Source organism: Mytilus galloprovincialis, chromosome 1 (genome assembly GCF_965363235.1).
Source record: "Mytilus galloprovincialis chromosome 1, xbMytGall1.hap1.1, whole genome shotgun sequence".
In the NCBI taxonomy this organism is placed as follows: domain Eukaryota; kingdom Metazoa; phylum Mollusca; class Bivalvia; order Mytilida; family Mytilidae; genus Mytilus; species Mytilus galloprovincialis.
Window position 1 is genome coordinate 12137076 of NC_134838.1, and position 17390 is coordinate 12154465.

The 17390-nt window shown below is 32.8% G+C and overlaps 2 long non-coding RNA genes across 2 annotated transcripts; one reads left to right on the plus strand and one right to left on the minus strand.

Moving 5' to 3' along the window:
- Positions 1–1451: 1451 nt before the first annotated feature.
- Positions 1452–17390, minus strand: LOC143065332 (uncharacterized). Its single transcript, XR_012975447.1, has 4 exons — positions 17296–17390; positions 16056–16161; positions 12714–12868; positions 1452–2951 (listed from the first exon to the last, which is right to left on the minus strand). It is a non-coding gene; the product is annotated as an uncharacterized LOC143065332 (long non-coding RNA).
- LOC143070074 (uncharacterized) lies at positions 5605–7347 on the plus strand. The gene is made up of 2 exons (XR_012976521.1): positions 5605–5764; positions 7111–7347. It is a non-coding gene; the product is annotated as an uncharacterized LOC143070074 (long non-coding RNA).

Consider the following 17390-nt stretch of genomic DNA (forward strand, 5'->3'; position numbering starts at 1 on the left):
ACCAGGATTGAAATTTGTATTAACGCCAGACGCGCGTTTCGTCTACTAAAGACTCATCAGTGACGCTCGAATCAAAAAATGTTGAAGGCCAAATAAAGTACGAAGTTGAAGAGCATTGAGGAACGAAAATTCCTAAAAACATTTCCAAATACAGCTAAGGTAATATATTCCTGAGGTAGAAAAGCCTTAGTATTTCAAACATTCAAAGTTTTGTTAACAGTTAATTTATAATTATGAACATATCAATGACAACTCAAGTCAACACAGAAGTGCTGACTACTGGGCTGGTGATACCCTCGGGGGAAATAAATCTCCACCAGCAGTGGCATGCTATTGGGTTGGATTTTCAGCTTTCTGGAAATATTGAGATATCTGGAAATTTCATTTCGGATTTTTACTGAAATAAATACATGTATGTATGTAAGCGATCGATGATTAAGGGAACATCAATTTCTACATCTGAAATAACGTACATGCATGTAAGTTTTCAATTAATCAGGGAAAATCAATTTCTCGAACTGAAATACATAAAGATATACGAAGATGTGGTATGAGTGCCAACGAGACGTCTCAACTCTTCTTCCAAGTCACAATTTGTAAAAGTAAACCATTGTAGGTCAAAGTACCTTGTCTTCAACACGGATCCTTGGCTCACATCGAACAACAAGGACCCCAACATGACTAGTGCAAAATCATTCAAACGGAAAAAAACAACGGTCTAATATACATAAAAATAGAAACGAGAAACACTTATGAACCCTATCAACAAACGACGACCACTGACCATCAGGTTTCTGACTAAGGATAAGTGCAAACAAATGCAGCGGGTTTAGACGTTTTAAGGTACCAACCTTAACCCTTACCTGAAACAATAGTGTAATAACATCACAACATAGAAAGACACACTATAATCCCAATAAAATACATGCATGAAAGTGATCGGTAAATCTGAAAAAGTCAATTTTTCCAACTAAAATACATGCATGTTAGTGAATCTAGGAACGTCGATGTCATCAATGAATGGCTCTCATCTGAAGACCATGTCGAAGTTTTCCCAATGTTGGTCTATAACAGCTACAGGGGTAACCCCAAGTTTTTGGTGGGGTTCGTTTTGCTTAGTCTTTAGTTTTCTATGTTGTGTTTTCTGTACTATAATTTGTTTGTTTGTCTTTTTATTTTTAGCCATGGCATTGTCAGTTTATTTTCTATCTATGAGTTTGACTCTCCCTCTGGTATCTTTCGTCCATCTTTTGTAACCGGTTTTTTTTCAAACTACTTAAATGTGCTGTATTTTTTTCAGTATTTTAAAAAGTATAAAAGGATGGATAATGTATGGTTTAACTTGAAAAGAAAAGTAAATATTCGATATATTGTTTTGAGTATGACTTCGTTTTTAATTTGTTTTAGCTTTTTCTGTTAAATTCAATACAAGTGAAGTAAGTAACATACACTCATTTAAACATATTTTATTTGTTATAATATATAGCAAACAGGACCAGACACAAATGATCACAACTTAGATAGTCCCTCCTACGTGTAATAAGTAACTAGTATAATATATATCCATATAAAGATATGCAACAACAACATAAGTTAATTATAGATTTAAACAATAGTTATATATTAAAAAAAAGACGAAAGTTTACAATTTCCAAAAAGATAGCCAACAGTCCTATGGATAGTCAGCGGCGTTTTACGTTTCCGAAAATTGGCATTACTTTTCAGGGAAAAAAAGATGACGTTTCCAAGAAAATACTAACGATTCCTGAAAAAAAAATATTGCTTTTTCGAGAAAATAATTAAGGAGTACTTTGAACTTTGTCCTAATTGAAACCTGCAACAACTGATTGTAGCAGAGTGATTTTTTTGTAACAGCAGTATGCCTGGCATATTCAAAGTCAATATGATGATCGGGCTGGAGAGTTAGTCTTTTGGTAGTGTACACATCAATAAGCAGATCCCACATTTTGATAAAAAGTGGAAGTAACGCAAACAAAAGAGGAATGTATTACTATTTTACACCCATGTATCGAATAATTAACTAACTGTGCCATCTATAAAAATATCAGCTATATCATTACATAGATGATCATAGACATGAAACATAAAAATATGATTCCGACATCATCATCTTTCACTTATCAAATTTACTACCAGGTAAATTTTTGGAAAAGTAATAAATACAATTTCTGGAAACGTAGTATAGGAACTTTGAAAACTTATCGGAAATGCAATACGCCCATAGTCAGACGATAGAATCTGTGTAACAATTAGTGCCTTGGTATTGACACAGGTTAGATCATATTTAAGGAATGACTGTAATATTTTTTCTGTCTATGAAGAAATAACATAAAAAATTTGGTGCACACTGAATAACGCGCGTAGTGGGTTATTTAACAGCATGCACCACATTTTTTATGTTATTTCGAATAGACAGAAAAAATATTACAGTCATTTCTTATAATTTAATTCTAAATTCCATTTTAAACCGTAGAAAACCTTGAAAAAACGTTGATGACGTCACGGTCACATGACTAAATTATGTCTATGGGCTCATAACAAAATAACGTCAGCCAATCGGAAGACGCGTTACATCCAAAATTAAATTATTTTCAGGTAACGACAGGTTTTTTTGCCTCACATATCCTTATTTTATTTTTTCACTATAAGCTTTCTCGGACTGAAATTGGTTTCAAACGTTTAAATTATTAATAACTCTGAACATTAAATTCTGTCGTAAAATTCTCATGATTTCAAGCCATCTAATTATGAAACAATAATACTGTTTTGTTCACTTCACTGTGTAGATTACAATATTTATCAATATTTCTGTTCTTGTGAATTATTCCCGCCACTGGAAAATATTGCCTGTTCATATGATGGTGGTTGAATTGGAGTTGGAAATACAGTAAATGGGACAGCCAACTGGTCACAGATTCCACTAGAGTTTTCTTTAAATAAATAAACAAAGGTTTTAGTAATAAATAAAAAAAAGTTTTAGTTTTACCATTTCTAATGTTATACTTACCATTGTAAGCTAATGTGATGTATGAATAACTCTTCAAAATAGAATCCATAATTATTTCATTGAAAAAACTTTATCTATCGATTTAGGTTCTAATTATGTCAGTTTCTGAATGCTACAGCTTTGGTCTCAACTCGTCACTAATAGATAGTTTATTAATTTCTCACAAAACCATGCAAGAACAAAGGTTACAGATAAGTTAAGAACATGCATACAAAATATTAATAAATACATAAATAAAAACAAGAATACAAAACAAGTAAATACACCTGTTTGAAGAAATAGTTTTAACGTTTAAATATGTTGAAATTATAGTTGAGAAGAAGAAGTAATTTATATTATTGTTTACACATCTTATGAAATTGCAAAGCTGTTTGAGTGTCTTTGGTTTTTTGAAGTTAAAGTTTGTCTTGAATTTTAAAACACCATGTATTCTAGTACGGTGACCGAGTAAGAAAAAGTCACTTATTTAAGGAGTTTAATTGTCATTCGGACTATACGGCTATAAATCACAGTATTGGTAGTTCAAAGGTTAAACTTAACATTTTGACTTGTCGTCAAAAAATCGTACGGTGCAATTTTCGTAAAATGGGCTTTGAAGTACGTTAATTAACTTGAACGAAAAATCGACTACGAAAAGTTATGAGGTAAACATTGTAAAATAACATCCGTGATATGATTTCTGTTATAATATACATTGTTGTTACACCTTATTCATATTATTTTAACGATTTCAAAAAAAGTTTAGCAAAATTAATTCGTTATTAAAGAGTTTTTGTAAAAGTTTAACACTACGAATACTTTGCATTTAATAGAGTACGTTCCAATTTAATTTCATGATTTTTTTTAACGCAAAATGTAAAATAATTAACATTTATATGTTATTTCATACATTTGTACCTTTATTAATCAATAATATCAAATTCATTTGTCTCAGAAGCACGATTTCAGCAATTCAAGCCAAACAAAATTCATAACGCTCATATGACGGAGCTATTCGAAGCTCATATACAGCCTCTTATAGATACATATACGCTATTGGGATGTGATGTATTACTTACATTTACATACTGGGATATGTTCCCTGAAGCAGTAGACATTTAGCTGTCAAATGTAAGAGCAGAACGAGAGGGAAATTTGTCTCTTCCTTGAGATCGTCATCTCAAATGTAAAATTATATTTTTGTAACCAACCGTACTCCACGAAGGTGGATGCCATTTTACATACTCGATATGCTTCAATTTTATGTGAACATTTGATCACCTTTTATAGATGGCTACTTTCCTTTTTAGACAGATTCCTGGACATTTTAAAAGTACTATGACATGGCAACAGAAAAGACCGTTATAAAAGCCCCAAGGGGATTAGGTGGCACTGTAGGCATAACAATTCAAAAGTCTGCGCTTGTTAGATGGGCCCTTACTAGACATTTCATAGAATCCATTAGTCGTGTAATACTGAAAAGGGATGGAAATGCTGAAAATTATGCAAATTCACAGTAAGAAACAAAGCCAACAGCAATGAACATAGATGAAGAACATGTTATTGCCATTGTGAACCATCTAAATGATCCATGACTGATCCCTTTGGTGTGGAATCCCACCCTCAATGTCTTATCAATATCTCTTCTTAAATGCATGCTTCAATACATATTTGATGTTCTTTGCTCACAGTTGTCGAGGAAGGCTTGAAAATGTCTAAACATTTTATCATTAGTTCTCTTTCTTAAGATCACAAGGAGTTTTTATGGTCCAATATCAAAGTCAAACACAAACCTGAAAAATAAATCGTGGGAAATACTTTCAGGTCGCATAAATCCATAACTTGTAATTAGACGTGCACTAATTTCGGCAAAATGTAGAGATGATGTTATCATAGAACATGTGTTGTCGCACCCATTCCATTATCCCCTTTTGAAAATGACGGCACCATGAGAAAATCATGCAAGTCGGATTTTGTGAAGCAATTCGAATCTTAAGTCTCTTGTGCACTTTCCCTACCTTCCTTTATATCATCGCTCACAACTTACATAAGAGATGGTATGGCATTGGTTCAATTTATTAATGCTAAGAAAGGTAAAACATGCGGCGACCTTGCAGCTTACTATTAAAAAAAATATGTCCAAATGAATTTCTATGGCGCACATAGTAGCACATGTTTTTGACCGCTACGACACGAACAACTCTATAAAGTCTGCCGAAAGAGAACGCGGCACAGAGACTACAGCTTCCATCAAAGTGTATCAGATTATAGAGCAGAGAAGTATTCCTGACTTGAAAACTTTGACAAATCCGATAAGATTCAACCTGATGTGAGCTTTACATAGTCAGAACGTTTGAAACTTAGTTATTTATACCAACACTGTTCATGGCTGTCGTTACTTGTTCAGCACTCAAGAGAAGGTCTATACCCAATGCCTTAAACATTGACACGGAGTTAACGGAAATGTGAAAGAGTGGAAGAACAATCATACAGACCTCTTATACAATTATGATTGTTTTGTGTGTTCGCTACTATAAAAATAGGACACATACAAGCGAGTTGTGGTTGCAGATGTGGAACATTAGCAGTGCAGTCCGGAATGCGGTTCGATAAAATTGCTCCCCTTGTTTATTTCGCTCTTCTGTCAAATCAGGTAATTTCGCTACCTCCAATGGTAGACGCTACAACGATGGGTGTCGTCAAGAAAGGTACGATTAAAGGAATCAGCTAGGAATTAGACGATCCCCATTGGTATAGGTGAGTTGTTTAATATTTGTTGCTTTGGGATAAATGCATGTTTTGGATTTATTCATAATCAGGAATAGCTGGAAAGGAAAAAAACGTGTTGCTACGTGAACCCGGAAAGGCCGGGACAAATTTAAAAAAAAATCTAGAGACGATCGTTCTAAGTGTGCCACCTACACATTCAAACGTGTACACAAGCACAGTATTCCCTATCTATGTAATGTGTTTTCATAATTATGTGATCTAGGGCAAAAAAAGGTAGCAGCTTTTTGTATCTTGTTGTTAAGCATTTCCAGGGGAGATAATGTTATTTTTCACGGTGTGTTCGATAGGTTTGTTACATTGTAACATTATATAATACACACTCATAATGGATTAAAATAGCCTCCCACACTCAATTAACTGAATTTCAATTATTCTATTTACCGTAGTGCTATTATATAAGACTTCGGAGGTTCATATCACTTATATTCAACGTTTTTATATCGGATTTTTTTTACTATTGATGTTGAACGGTTCAAAGTAATAAAAAAAAATCCGATAAAACCGTTGAATGTAAATGATATGAATCTCAGAAGTCTTATATATTGTCCTCTAATATAAGACCGGAGGTTCATATCATTTACATTCAACATTTTTTATCGAACTTTTGTTTACTATCAATGTTGAACGGTTGAACGGTTCGACATTGGTAGTTAAAAAAATCCGATAAAAAATAACGGTTCAACATTGATATAAAAAAAAATCCGATAAATATGTTGAATGTAAATGAAATGAAACTCTGAAGCCTTACATTATAGGACTATCGTTTATTAGTTCTTTATCCTAACTAAATGTTTTTGTGGTGTACATTACAAAAAAAAAAGGGGGGGGGTCAAAAACACCAACAAAATACCTTAACAATCCTACAATATCTGTTTACAGAATGAGAGAAATATTTCGTATTCTAAAACTGATTTTTCTCACATGTTTGTTAGATATGTTGAAAATACAGACAAAATTAATGTTTAGTACGTATATCCATCCCCTCTTTTTCAATTCAATAGTTCAAGATACAGCTATGAAGAATATGCAATAACCTACATTATTCTAACAAGTGAAGACCAATGAAAACATTTGATATGATTTGAAAACAAGGCCAATTAAGTAGGAACTTTGGGTTTCGTAGACATAAATTATAATTCAACATTTTCGATTAATATTTTAAATTTTCTTTATTTCATATTCTAGTATAACATGTTTATATTTTGTGATGCATCTGATGTATAAATCCAGTGGCAGATCCGTGAAAGAGCTCTTAGTTCCGATTGTGGTTGCAACCCCCTCTTTAATTGCCTGTTCGATTTTTATGTTTGCAGTGTCGAAAAGGGAGATAGACAGCAGTTTTATCAAGAAGTTATGTGAAAGTTCTGCTATACATCCGACAGTCAGGAATTATTCTGAAGTACACATGTCGACCAGATGCATAGAACAGAGAGGAGAGGTTTTAAAGTACCAGATGCTTATCTGAGATTCCAATTTGAACTAAAGAAAGCAATATATAAAGATATGTAGGAGAAATAATCTATATGAATAAAGTTATGCCACAAAAGGAACTTGTTTTTTTGTATACATAATTTGTCAAACGTTTCCATAACAGAAGAGATGTGAATGCATCCTTCATAGCCTTGTAATACTGATGGTAATAATTTATATAATTTCTGAGATGATATAGCAGTGCCATTGGTTTCCCCTTTCTCCTTTTTCATAGAACTTGATCAGCTGAACCCTTCTTTTTTTTTAAATTGGAGCCCTGTTCAAGAACAGAATAAAGAGCATATGCTTAATTTTCGTTATCTTTTAGAATAATCATTTTTTTTTAAAATAAAATAGGTTTGTACATTCTACATAAAATATGCTAGTCGACAGTAAATGTTAACACCCCAAAAGGTCTTTAAATTAGTATATTCATTTTTCAACTTACAAAATATGTCAAAGGTTTAAGCATCCCAAACATTACCATGTGACTTGAATTTTTGATTTGTCAATATCAAGCAAACTCAATATTTCCTATAACATCATAATAGTTCCGTTTTTATTATTAAAACAACAAAGGACTAACTCTTGTACAAAACTGTAACAGATTATCAAAAACTGTCTAGTAAGTACAATTTTAACCCAAGCCGCTGCTCTTTTAAGCACCGTCTTAGCAACGGCTTGGTTGATTGTAAGTGTTTGGTGCAGACTGAATACTTGAAACAATAACATGGAGGTAAGTATGTATAAGAACAACGTTTTAAAGAATAAAGGCAGATTCGGGAGGGGGGGGGGGATGCTTTCGTCGGAAAAATATGTTTGATTAAACATAGGGAATGACTGGAGCGAGCTCCCCTTAGCTCAGTCAGCCCCCCCCTTTTTTTCCTCCTAATGTAAAATTCTAGATCCGCCACTGAATATTGGTTTGAACAGTGCGATGGAAGTCTTCAAATGTATAAAATAACAGGGGCGTAGCTAGAAGAAAACGATGTGCAAGCAACTACAAATTTTGTGACCCTGTAATGTAGAAAAATGTTTTTTTTTCAGTTTTCGGTCATAGGACGGTTTAAATAGGAGCTACATGTAGATAGGACTTATAAACAATTTATGAACGAAAACTATTAATACTTGAATCTTCTGAATAGAGTAAATCATGGTTAATACATAAACAACACATTTTTGAAGTTACAGAATTTACTCAACATTGACCAGAATCTGCTCTTCGGGTCTAAGCAGAAACGAACTTCTCTATTACTTTGTCAACATTCACACTGAAATCCCGATCAATATGCAGTAATGCTAGCGATGATAACCTGTCGTTGTTCATTGTTGATCGTATATTTGTTTTCAACAGACTTAATACACTGATAGATCTGCATGGTAGCACTCGCGAGATGTTATAAACCAGCGTACGTGTTCTCCATCGAGCGACCTCCCGATAGAAATTGTCTGCCAAATACATACCAGGTCATTTTGTATGTCTCAGACAATGTTGAGAATTATTCGTTGTTTATATTTCCTACAACACGAGGAAGCAGATACGACACAAAGATTAGAAGCTATTTTCTGATAATACCAGACACCCTCTACTCTCCAATTCCATTATCATATGGTCTACGTGTGTGAACGCAAAATACAATGAGACTTTCCAATGTTGTTTTGGCGTGTTTTCAGGGTGATTGGCTCTGGTAGTCTGTCGAATACATCACCTTGGCATATTTTCAATAATATCAAAGGGTTTCGATAAATCTAATGGTCGATTGGTAGTATCGTACATCGCATCGCAAACAGATAAGCCGTACTCTGTAAAATGTGCTCAGAAACTACACGTTTTAGACCGATCAAATCTGTTAAAAGATACAAGTTACTGTCCGATTTTTACATGATCTCCAGTTTATCAAAGACAGTTTATCAATTAAAAAAGTGACAACATATGTGTTTCCTTTAACCATAATTAATTTATAAATTTTTATTTTGGCATTTTTATTTTTTGCTTGCCGAATCGATGTGCACGCAACTGCGTGTTAGCGTATAGGGAGCTACGCGCCTGAATAAAAATAGTCTTTGTGCTGGTTATTTACATACGGGAACGAAAATTTAACTTCAAATTGTGAAAAGAGTGAGGGGTAAGATTCATTCAAAAAAAATATCGTCTGATCCAAAATTCGTTCGAAAAAATATTGTTGTCAGGCAAAATTTAAAACCAGAAAAAATATTATGAATTCTGATCTTCTTAAAGTGTTAAGTTTTGAAAGAAAAAAATATTTGATTGGTGGAGGCGGACAATAAATGGTCGCGCTCAGACGAGAAAACCATACCCCCTTTAGAGTTAAATTAATAACTTAATTCCTTGTTGATAGATTGTTTCCTGGCTTGCTTTGGTAGAGTATTGTTGCATGTTTCACATTCGAGTAATATATATATACGCATGTGTAGTACATGAAATATGAAGACACCGGTGTACTACTATAGTAATTGACTTGTAATAGTGAGCATGTATGAGAAAAATAGAGTGAGCCAATTGTAAGATGCTATAAGATAGACTAACAAGAATGTGCTCATAGTACACCGATGCCCCACTCGCACTATCATTTTACATGTTCAGTGGACCGTGAAATTGGGGTCAATACTTTAATTTGGCGTTAAAATTAGAAAGAGCATATCATAGGGAACATGTTTACTAAGTTTCAAGTTGATCATGTTGATTGGACTTCAACTTCATCAAAAACTACCTTGACCAAAAACTTTAACATGAAGCTGGACGAACGAACGAACGAACGATCGGACGCACAGACCAGAAAACATAATGCCTCTCTACTATCGTAGGTGGGGCAATAAAAATGTATCGAAAATATAGCACAAAAGAAATCAGGAAATAACTCAGTGCAATCCCAATCTAAGATGCAAACACATCAAAACAAAAACAAAATCACACCATATCTCCACATGACACAAAACAAAAACCAACTGCAATCAACAAATAAGACGCAAAGAGTCACAAGAAATTAAAAAAAATCCATTCGTGGGCAACTACCGACTTATTATACTGTATGATCGAACACAAACATAGCCAAAATATGACACCATAGAAATAAGACGCAAACTAAATTACAAGAAATTACAAGATCAATAAATGATGTATAAAAAATAATTCCGAGCGACAATTGGTTAACACAAACAAAAGGAATACAACGATATAAATATATGCAACTTCACAATGATCAACCAATCTGGGTTACTGTAGAACTAAGATGTAACAAAATGTGTAACAAAACTTTTTAAAATAATACAGAAATTATGACTGTCGGTGTAAATGTAATTGTTTAAGAAAAAAACATGTCAAACATGCAAATATTATTTAAAAAAAAAATAGTTTTAATCACTTAAAAGTCATGTGATGTTACATATATAGGACGGGTGTGTTCGATGCGTAAATTTATTAACAAAACACCGCCATATAACATCCAACTTTGAAATTGCGTCCAAATGTCAATTTTAGGTGTGCCACTTTGGGAATGGTCTTAAACGATTGACAATTCATTTCTCAATTTTTGTAATTTTCCCCAGATTTTTTCTATGTCGGGCAAAAAAAAGTAGCAGTTTTTAAGGAGACCCCCTAAATGACGTAACAGCTTGACTTATGGTCGTTTTACAAACGATTGTTTGCAAGTTGCATTGTTAACAATTGTACAATATGAAAATTAAACAACGTGAATGCAAATATTTATAATGACTTTACGGAAAGTAACTTTTGTGACATCTTGACAACCGTACACAAAGTTTGTTTCACTTTTCTACCTTCTAAACACAAGAGGTCGAATTCTTTTGTTCTAATTAAACCGCATATCGGACTGCAGTGTAAATGATGGGCGGAGATTTTCATCCATTCAATAACCATGTGTCTGTCTTTCCCCAACAATTTGTAAACTATTGCCTGCTGCACATGTACTTACCGGATGCGACGCAACTTCGTATTTGTTCGGAGTAGGTATACAAACTGTCTACAAGACTTCGAAGGACACGCACGACTATTTCAGTTGTGTTTAGAGTTTCGGTAATATTGACAATGATGAAGCCCTTGTTTTGGTATGAAAGATAATTTCAAAGGTTTATGATCAAAACTATCTCTTTAAAACCACTCCATCATAATAATTATTCAAGTTTACCACAAGTAAGTTGTAAGTTTAGTCAGGTTACCTTCCTGCGAGACGACACTGAAACAGTATGTTTTACGTACTTCGTTTCAAACTAAAAATTTGAAACGCATTACACATTGCTAAACCCCTATCCGGTCACCTTAAGAATACGGTTGGCGAGAGTAAAATGATTCATTACACCCCGTGTATTTTAAAAGGCATATTTCAGCAGAATTCTTGCAGGATCTTGTGTCTTCATTGAAGGAAAATCTGCATGTGAAAGAGTCATGTGTTTGTTCACTACAAAACCTTACATGTCCGGGGCTTTGGTCCTGTAAAATTTCAAATCATGTTCCTTGACAATTAACCAGAAGATATAATTCTGTTGTGTGGATCTCTTTGATTGGAATATTGAATTGTAACTATTTTAGAATAATTGAGTGCTTTTTAGTTTTAATGAATTTCATGAATGGTCTTATGCAAAATATGCCTTCATGACAGAAGGATGCAGGTAAAAATAATATTCATCATTTATTGATGAGGTTGGATGTTAGCCGGCAAGGTAACTACAGTAATTTTAACAGAATGTGTGTTGATCTTGTGTAATAGAACACATATTTGAAAAACGCCAATTTCCAGAATAAATCGATTTCTTTTTCGTTTTTTTTTAACATTTTCGAGATTATTCATTGAAAATTGATATAAGAAAATGTATGTATCTAGAATTTAACCTAAATTGTTGTATATTTCTTCAAATATTGAAAGTATAGAAGAAGGAAAAATAAAAACAAAATTTGATCTTTGACTTCATTTTATGCAAAACTGTTACCACATTTCTTTTTGACGACATCGATATTTCAATAGTACTCATTTTTCCGAATCCAATGATATATAATATAGCCATATAGTATGTTTGACGATTAAATCTAAAAAATATTGGGTCTGGTCACCGTACTATTCTTAGTAGTTTGTTTGGTATCAATCTATTCCTTTCATCTTTTAAAGCCGGGCATACAAAAAATATAGTGATATTCGTCTCCGATATCTCCATTCACGGCATATAGAATCCATTTATAAATATACTTTTTTTTACTTTAGAGGTAAAACTACACACCTTAAGTACGAAATCATCAAAGTGTCTACTAAATTAAATGCTTACTAGAAAAGAAAATGGTAAACGTTAGTATGTTTAATTTCAAACAGATACTACATAATGGCGAATCTTGAAAAGAACAGGGTATTGGTTATTTTTTTTTTGGTTTTTTTTGTGTTCAGAATACTTGTAATTATTTTAAGCATTATTTATCTACCTGCGTTGATAATAGGAATCCTATCATGTCTGATAACTCGTCCTGCTGTACTGTACCTTCGTGTACAACGACAACACACACCAACCATGATAGCTATAAACACGGTAGTCCCAATTATTACCGTTATCACTATTGCAGCCGAGGACGAATCTGACCTAATTAGCATACAATTATAATAATAATAATAGTCATAGTTTTATTTGCAAAATACACCCATATGGGTCATGCAAACACAAATACAAATATATCTAAAACAGATACCGAAGAAGTTGAACTACAAATATAAACACAAAAACATAATTATAAATAGTAATGTAACCTTTGATGGACATGGACCTCATTTTCGCAATTCTAAATATTGCTTTATAAAGTCACCAACTTCTCAAATGCTCAGATTCAGGATTTAAAAGTTGTTTTAGCCGTAAAGTGGTTGATAATTTGTATAATCAGGGTTTATATTACTAATCTTCTAAAATAAGCAATCTCTTACAGCTTTTACATTAATGCTAGCAAGACAAATCTTTGTTTGGCTTGCTTGCTTTGTTTGTATCAGTGTTTGTTCAAGCATGGTAATTAAGATAGGCGGGGCTTCAGCTTGAATACATCATACTTAGATTGTATTGGACGATATGTCTGAGGTTAAGGACTCTTAATTTTAAAACATCACATGACAAATATTCTCACATGTTTTCTCACCTGTAAAAATACAATAATTTGTCAATGAAAGAAAAATATAAACTTTTTTCTTGTATGAGGCTGAGAAACTGGCCTTCAACATTAATTGACCTAATATTGTTTTTATAACATATCAATCTATTAGTTCAGTCAGTTATTTCCATGTCTGTCCTTCGACTATGCAACTCAAGAAAATATTCCAAAAAATGGGAAACAATTGTATCGAAAAGAAAAAATCGAGTGCACCTTTTTTATGTTAGGGTGTGTTTGAAATGAATATTTTGTCTTGAAAATGTACAAAACAAGAGTATTTGATACATCATCTCGCTTCAGACTCTATCATTTTATATAGCAAAGCTACAGGTTGACTTTATAATATAAAAAAAATCACAGTACTAAAAGATGAAATATAGGGGTCAAGTGAAATACCTATCCAAAGGATCACAAAATCAGAGTAGGTATGTTCGAATAGCTATTTTACTAAAAGTGCTTGACGACAGTCTTTAAGTTGGATCTCTGAAAAAAAAACTGTCTTCCGTTTCTACGATTGTGAAAATAAACTGGCGTAATAGGAAGATAATTTCGACGAAGTAGAATCCTGTTTGTATTGTATATTTACAGGTAAGGAAACATGTGAGAATATGTATCATGTGATGTTTTAAAATCGAGTGTCCTTAACCTCCAACATAACGTCCAATCAAATTTAAGTATGATGTATACAAGCTGAAGCCCCGCCTATCTTAATTACCATGCTTGAGCAAACATTGATACAAACAAAGCAAGCAAGCCAAACAAAGATTTGTCTTGCTAGCATTAATGTAAAAGCTGTAAAGTTGAGTTCAGTTTGCAATACTAGTATAGACAAAAATGGTATTTATCATCAAGTTTATTACAAAGCTTTGGTCAAATTGGATATTATTATCTAACATGTAGCTTTCTTCTGCACGTCAACTGATCTCAACTGTATCATTACCAATGCTGATCACATGCTTGTAAAACTTGTACCTTATAGTTATATTTATGTATGTTGTCTATAACTATGTAATTGTAGTTTTATGAAAAATAAAGTATTCGTATTCGAACCGTTGATTATGTATGTGCATCTTTAGAACATACTGGTTCTATTACGGAATCGTTTGTTATTGTCTTCGAATATTATAATCTAGTTGAGGTAGATGCGGTGTCTAAATTATAATCCATAGATTTTTTTTTTATAATTTGCCAAAATGTAGTTTTTAAAAATCATGCTTTAAAAAATTAATAGTAAAAAGAATGGGTTACCAGGCTTGTTTTCACGCTACAAGGTGTTCAAAATTGACATGTATAGATTATGCATGAAAAAACCAATTTTCTGCAATAAAGCGTAATCTACACCATAGAATTTTGAGATAATATATGAGAAGATGGCTTTTACAGTATGCTTTCAGTTAAGAAAAAGAAACAATGGGGTCACCGGACCTGTTTTCTTGCTACATTACAAAATAGGTAAATTCCTAACACATTCTAATTGTAAAAGTACCTTAATCTGAATTATCTGCCCTTGCATTTGAGTTGCCTCCCCTTATTTCGCAAAGTTAGAAAAAAATTGATCAAACAAAAGTTTTCTGTTTTTTTGTAAAATACAACCAGAAATATGATAAAATATGTCGTTTTCTACATGTATATCGAAGTGGAAGTTCTTACACATGAATTACCTATTACTCTGAAAATTTTGCACATTCTATTAAAGATCTAGACCTTGTTTTCTGGTATTTCCAAATCCAAGATGGAGGAAGACACCCTATCTACCTTAAGTGAAAACTTTTTTGTTTTAAACCAAAAACATTATACTCTGCATTATATTTAACATCCAAAAACGTTTAGAAGTATAATGTATACAAGTTGAAGCCCCGCCTTTGTATTACAATGCTTGAGCAAACAATTCGTCAAGACAACAAAACCTTAAGTTTACACTACAAGAAATATGTAAATAGCTGTAATTGTATCAATTTATTATATTGTATCATTTGTATTATATTGTATCATTTTTATTATATTGTATCAATGTATTATATTGTATCTTGTGCTTTACATTGTATCGTGTTGATTTTATTGTATCAACGCATTATGTAGCATCCGCATATGCCGGCCGACAAATACTGTCATATGCCTTATTATGCATCCGAAATGTATTATATTGTATTATGTATTCTATTGTATCATATGTATATCATTGTACAATCAGGCTGAATCATACTTAGGTTTTATATTGCATCATGTGCATTATAGTATAACATGTGTATTAAACTGTATGATATTGTATCAGACGTTTGATTCAAATCATAAGTTAAAGAAAGATACCAAACATGTAATTCCAGAAAAAGGATAAACGTGCGATCACAAACGATGCTAAAAGAAATACAATTCTTTTTTCATTCAGTTTGAAAAAAGAAATTTGAGATGGTATCCGGATTGAAATCAGTTAAATTCATGACATTCTGCAGCACGATATATGTCTTGCATCAAAAATGAAATATCCAACCATCACTGCATAAAATAAGGGACAGTGACAACGATTTTATGAAAAAATAATTGATATGAGACGAATTCCTTGATCCCTCCACATCATAAAAAAAATAAAAACTGATTCCGTACTATTTACCAATAATTCCAACAGCGCACACTTACCAATAATCATCACAGCACGAATCCTCACAACATCCAGAAGAACAATCAAACGTTGTTATTTCATCTAATATGTCATCATAATATGTACATACTTCAGCCGTTACAGCTAAAAGTGAAGAAAGATAGTATGCTGGTAATTATGTTCCAATGTGGTAAGTTTAAGAGGGTATAAATCCTGCAATGTGTACATTTGTTATCATAAGAACACAAAGTTTTCTATACTGTTTTTAATCTGTTTATTTTCGTTGATACCACATTTAGAAAAACAAGCATTTTCGATGATATTTGATTTCGTTGTCAAGTTCGCCAAAATCTGCATGCATCCTTATACAAAAAAAATATTTGTTGAACTTTAAAATTCATGGTTGACCTAGTCCAGCCCTGGCCTCAGTGATTCATTTTTTTAAATTTATTTTTTAGTGTTATCACTGACAACAACAACAAAAATTTTTAAAAATGTGTCACTGAGGCCATGCAGGACTGGACTAATGGTAGACCTGTGACCAAGAAATCCACGAAACTTGGCATTCAACGAATAATGAATTCATCATTTATAAAGTCGATTTTACCCTGGTACTGGTAAACTGACCTCAAAGTCAATAGGATTATTTTGTTGAATGTGATCACATGTATACACATGCATTTTGTTTCAATGAAAAAAGGGCTCTTTAGTTATGATTTGCTTAAAAATACCAAACTCATATCCAAGACTTGAAGCAAGTAAGATTACAGAGTTACCGACAGAAAACGCCTTATCCGGCCGAAAATGTCTTTTCTCATCTATTTTTAATTCTGTTACCTTGGCCTTTGACGTTTTGACCTCACATTCGTCTGTTTATAAGTGACTATATGTGTCAGTTTGATTTCGAATTCTAAAAGCCATCGAACAATCCTCCAGAAATCCCTTTTCTTCACTGTTTTAGGCCTTTGTATTTATTACCTTGACCTTCTGCGAATTCACCTCCAATTGGTATAGATTGTCCTCGCATTATAGGGGACCACATTAGCCTCAGTATAACGTTACCCGGTTATTATTATTTTAAGAATCTATTAACGTCTAGAAACCAAAATGAAGTGACAGACGGATCATAACGCGGGGTGTAAACATATAAATGTATCCGTGGTACTTTGAAGGGTGAGGATTACATATTCATAAACACATACAACTCTAAACTGAGGATATTTGCTATCAATGTAGGTAAATTTGCAGGATAGAGGAAGCGTTATAATTAAGTTTTACCTGATAGTAAATTTAAAACTAATAATACTACATAAATAAAATCTCTCTTCAAATAAGCCATCTTTGTTATGATACTTATCTAGGATTACAACAAA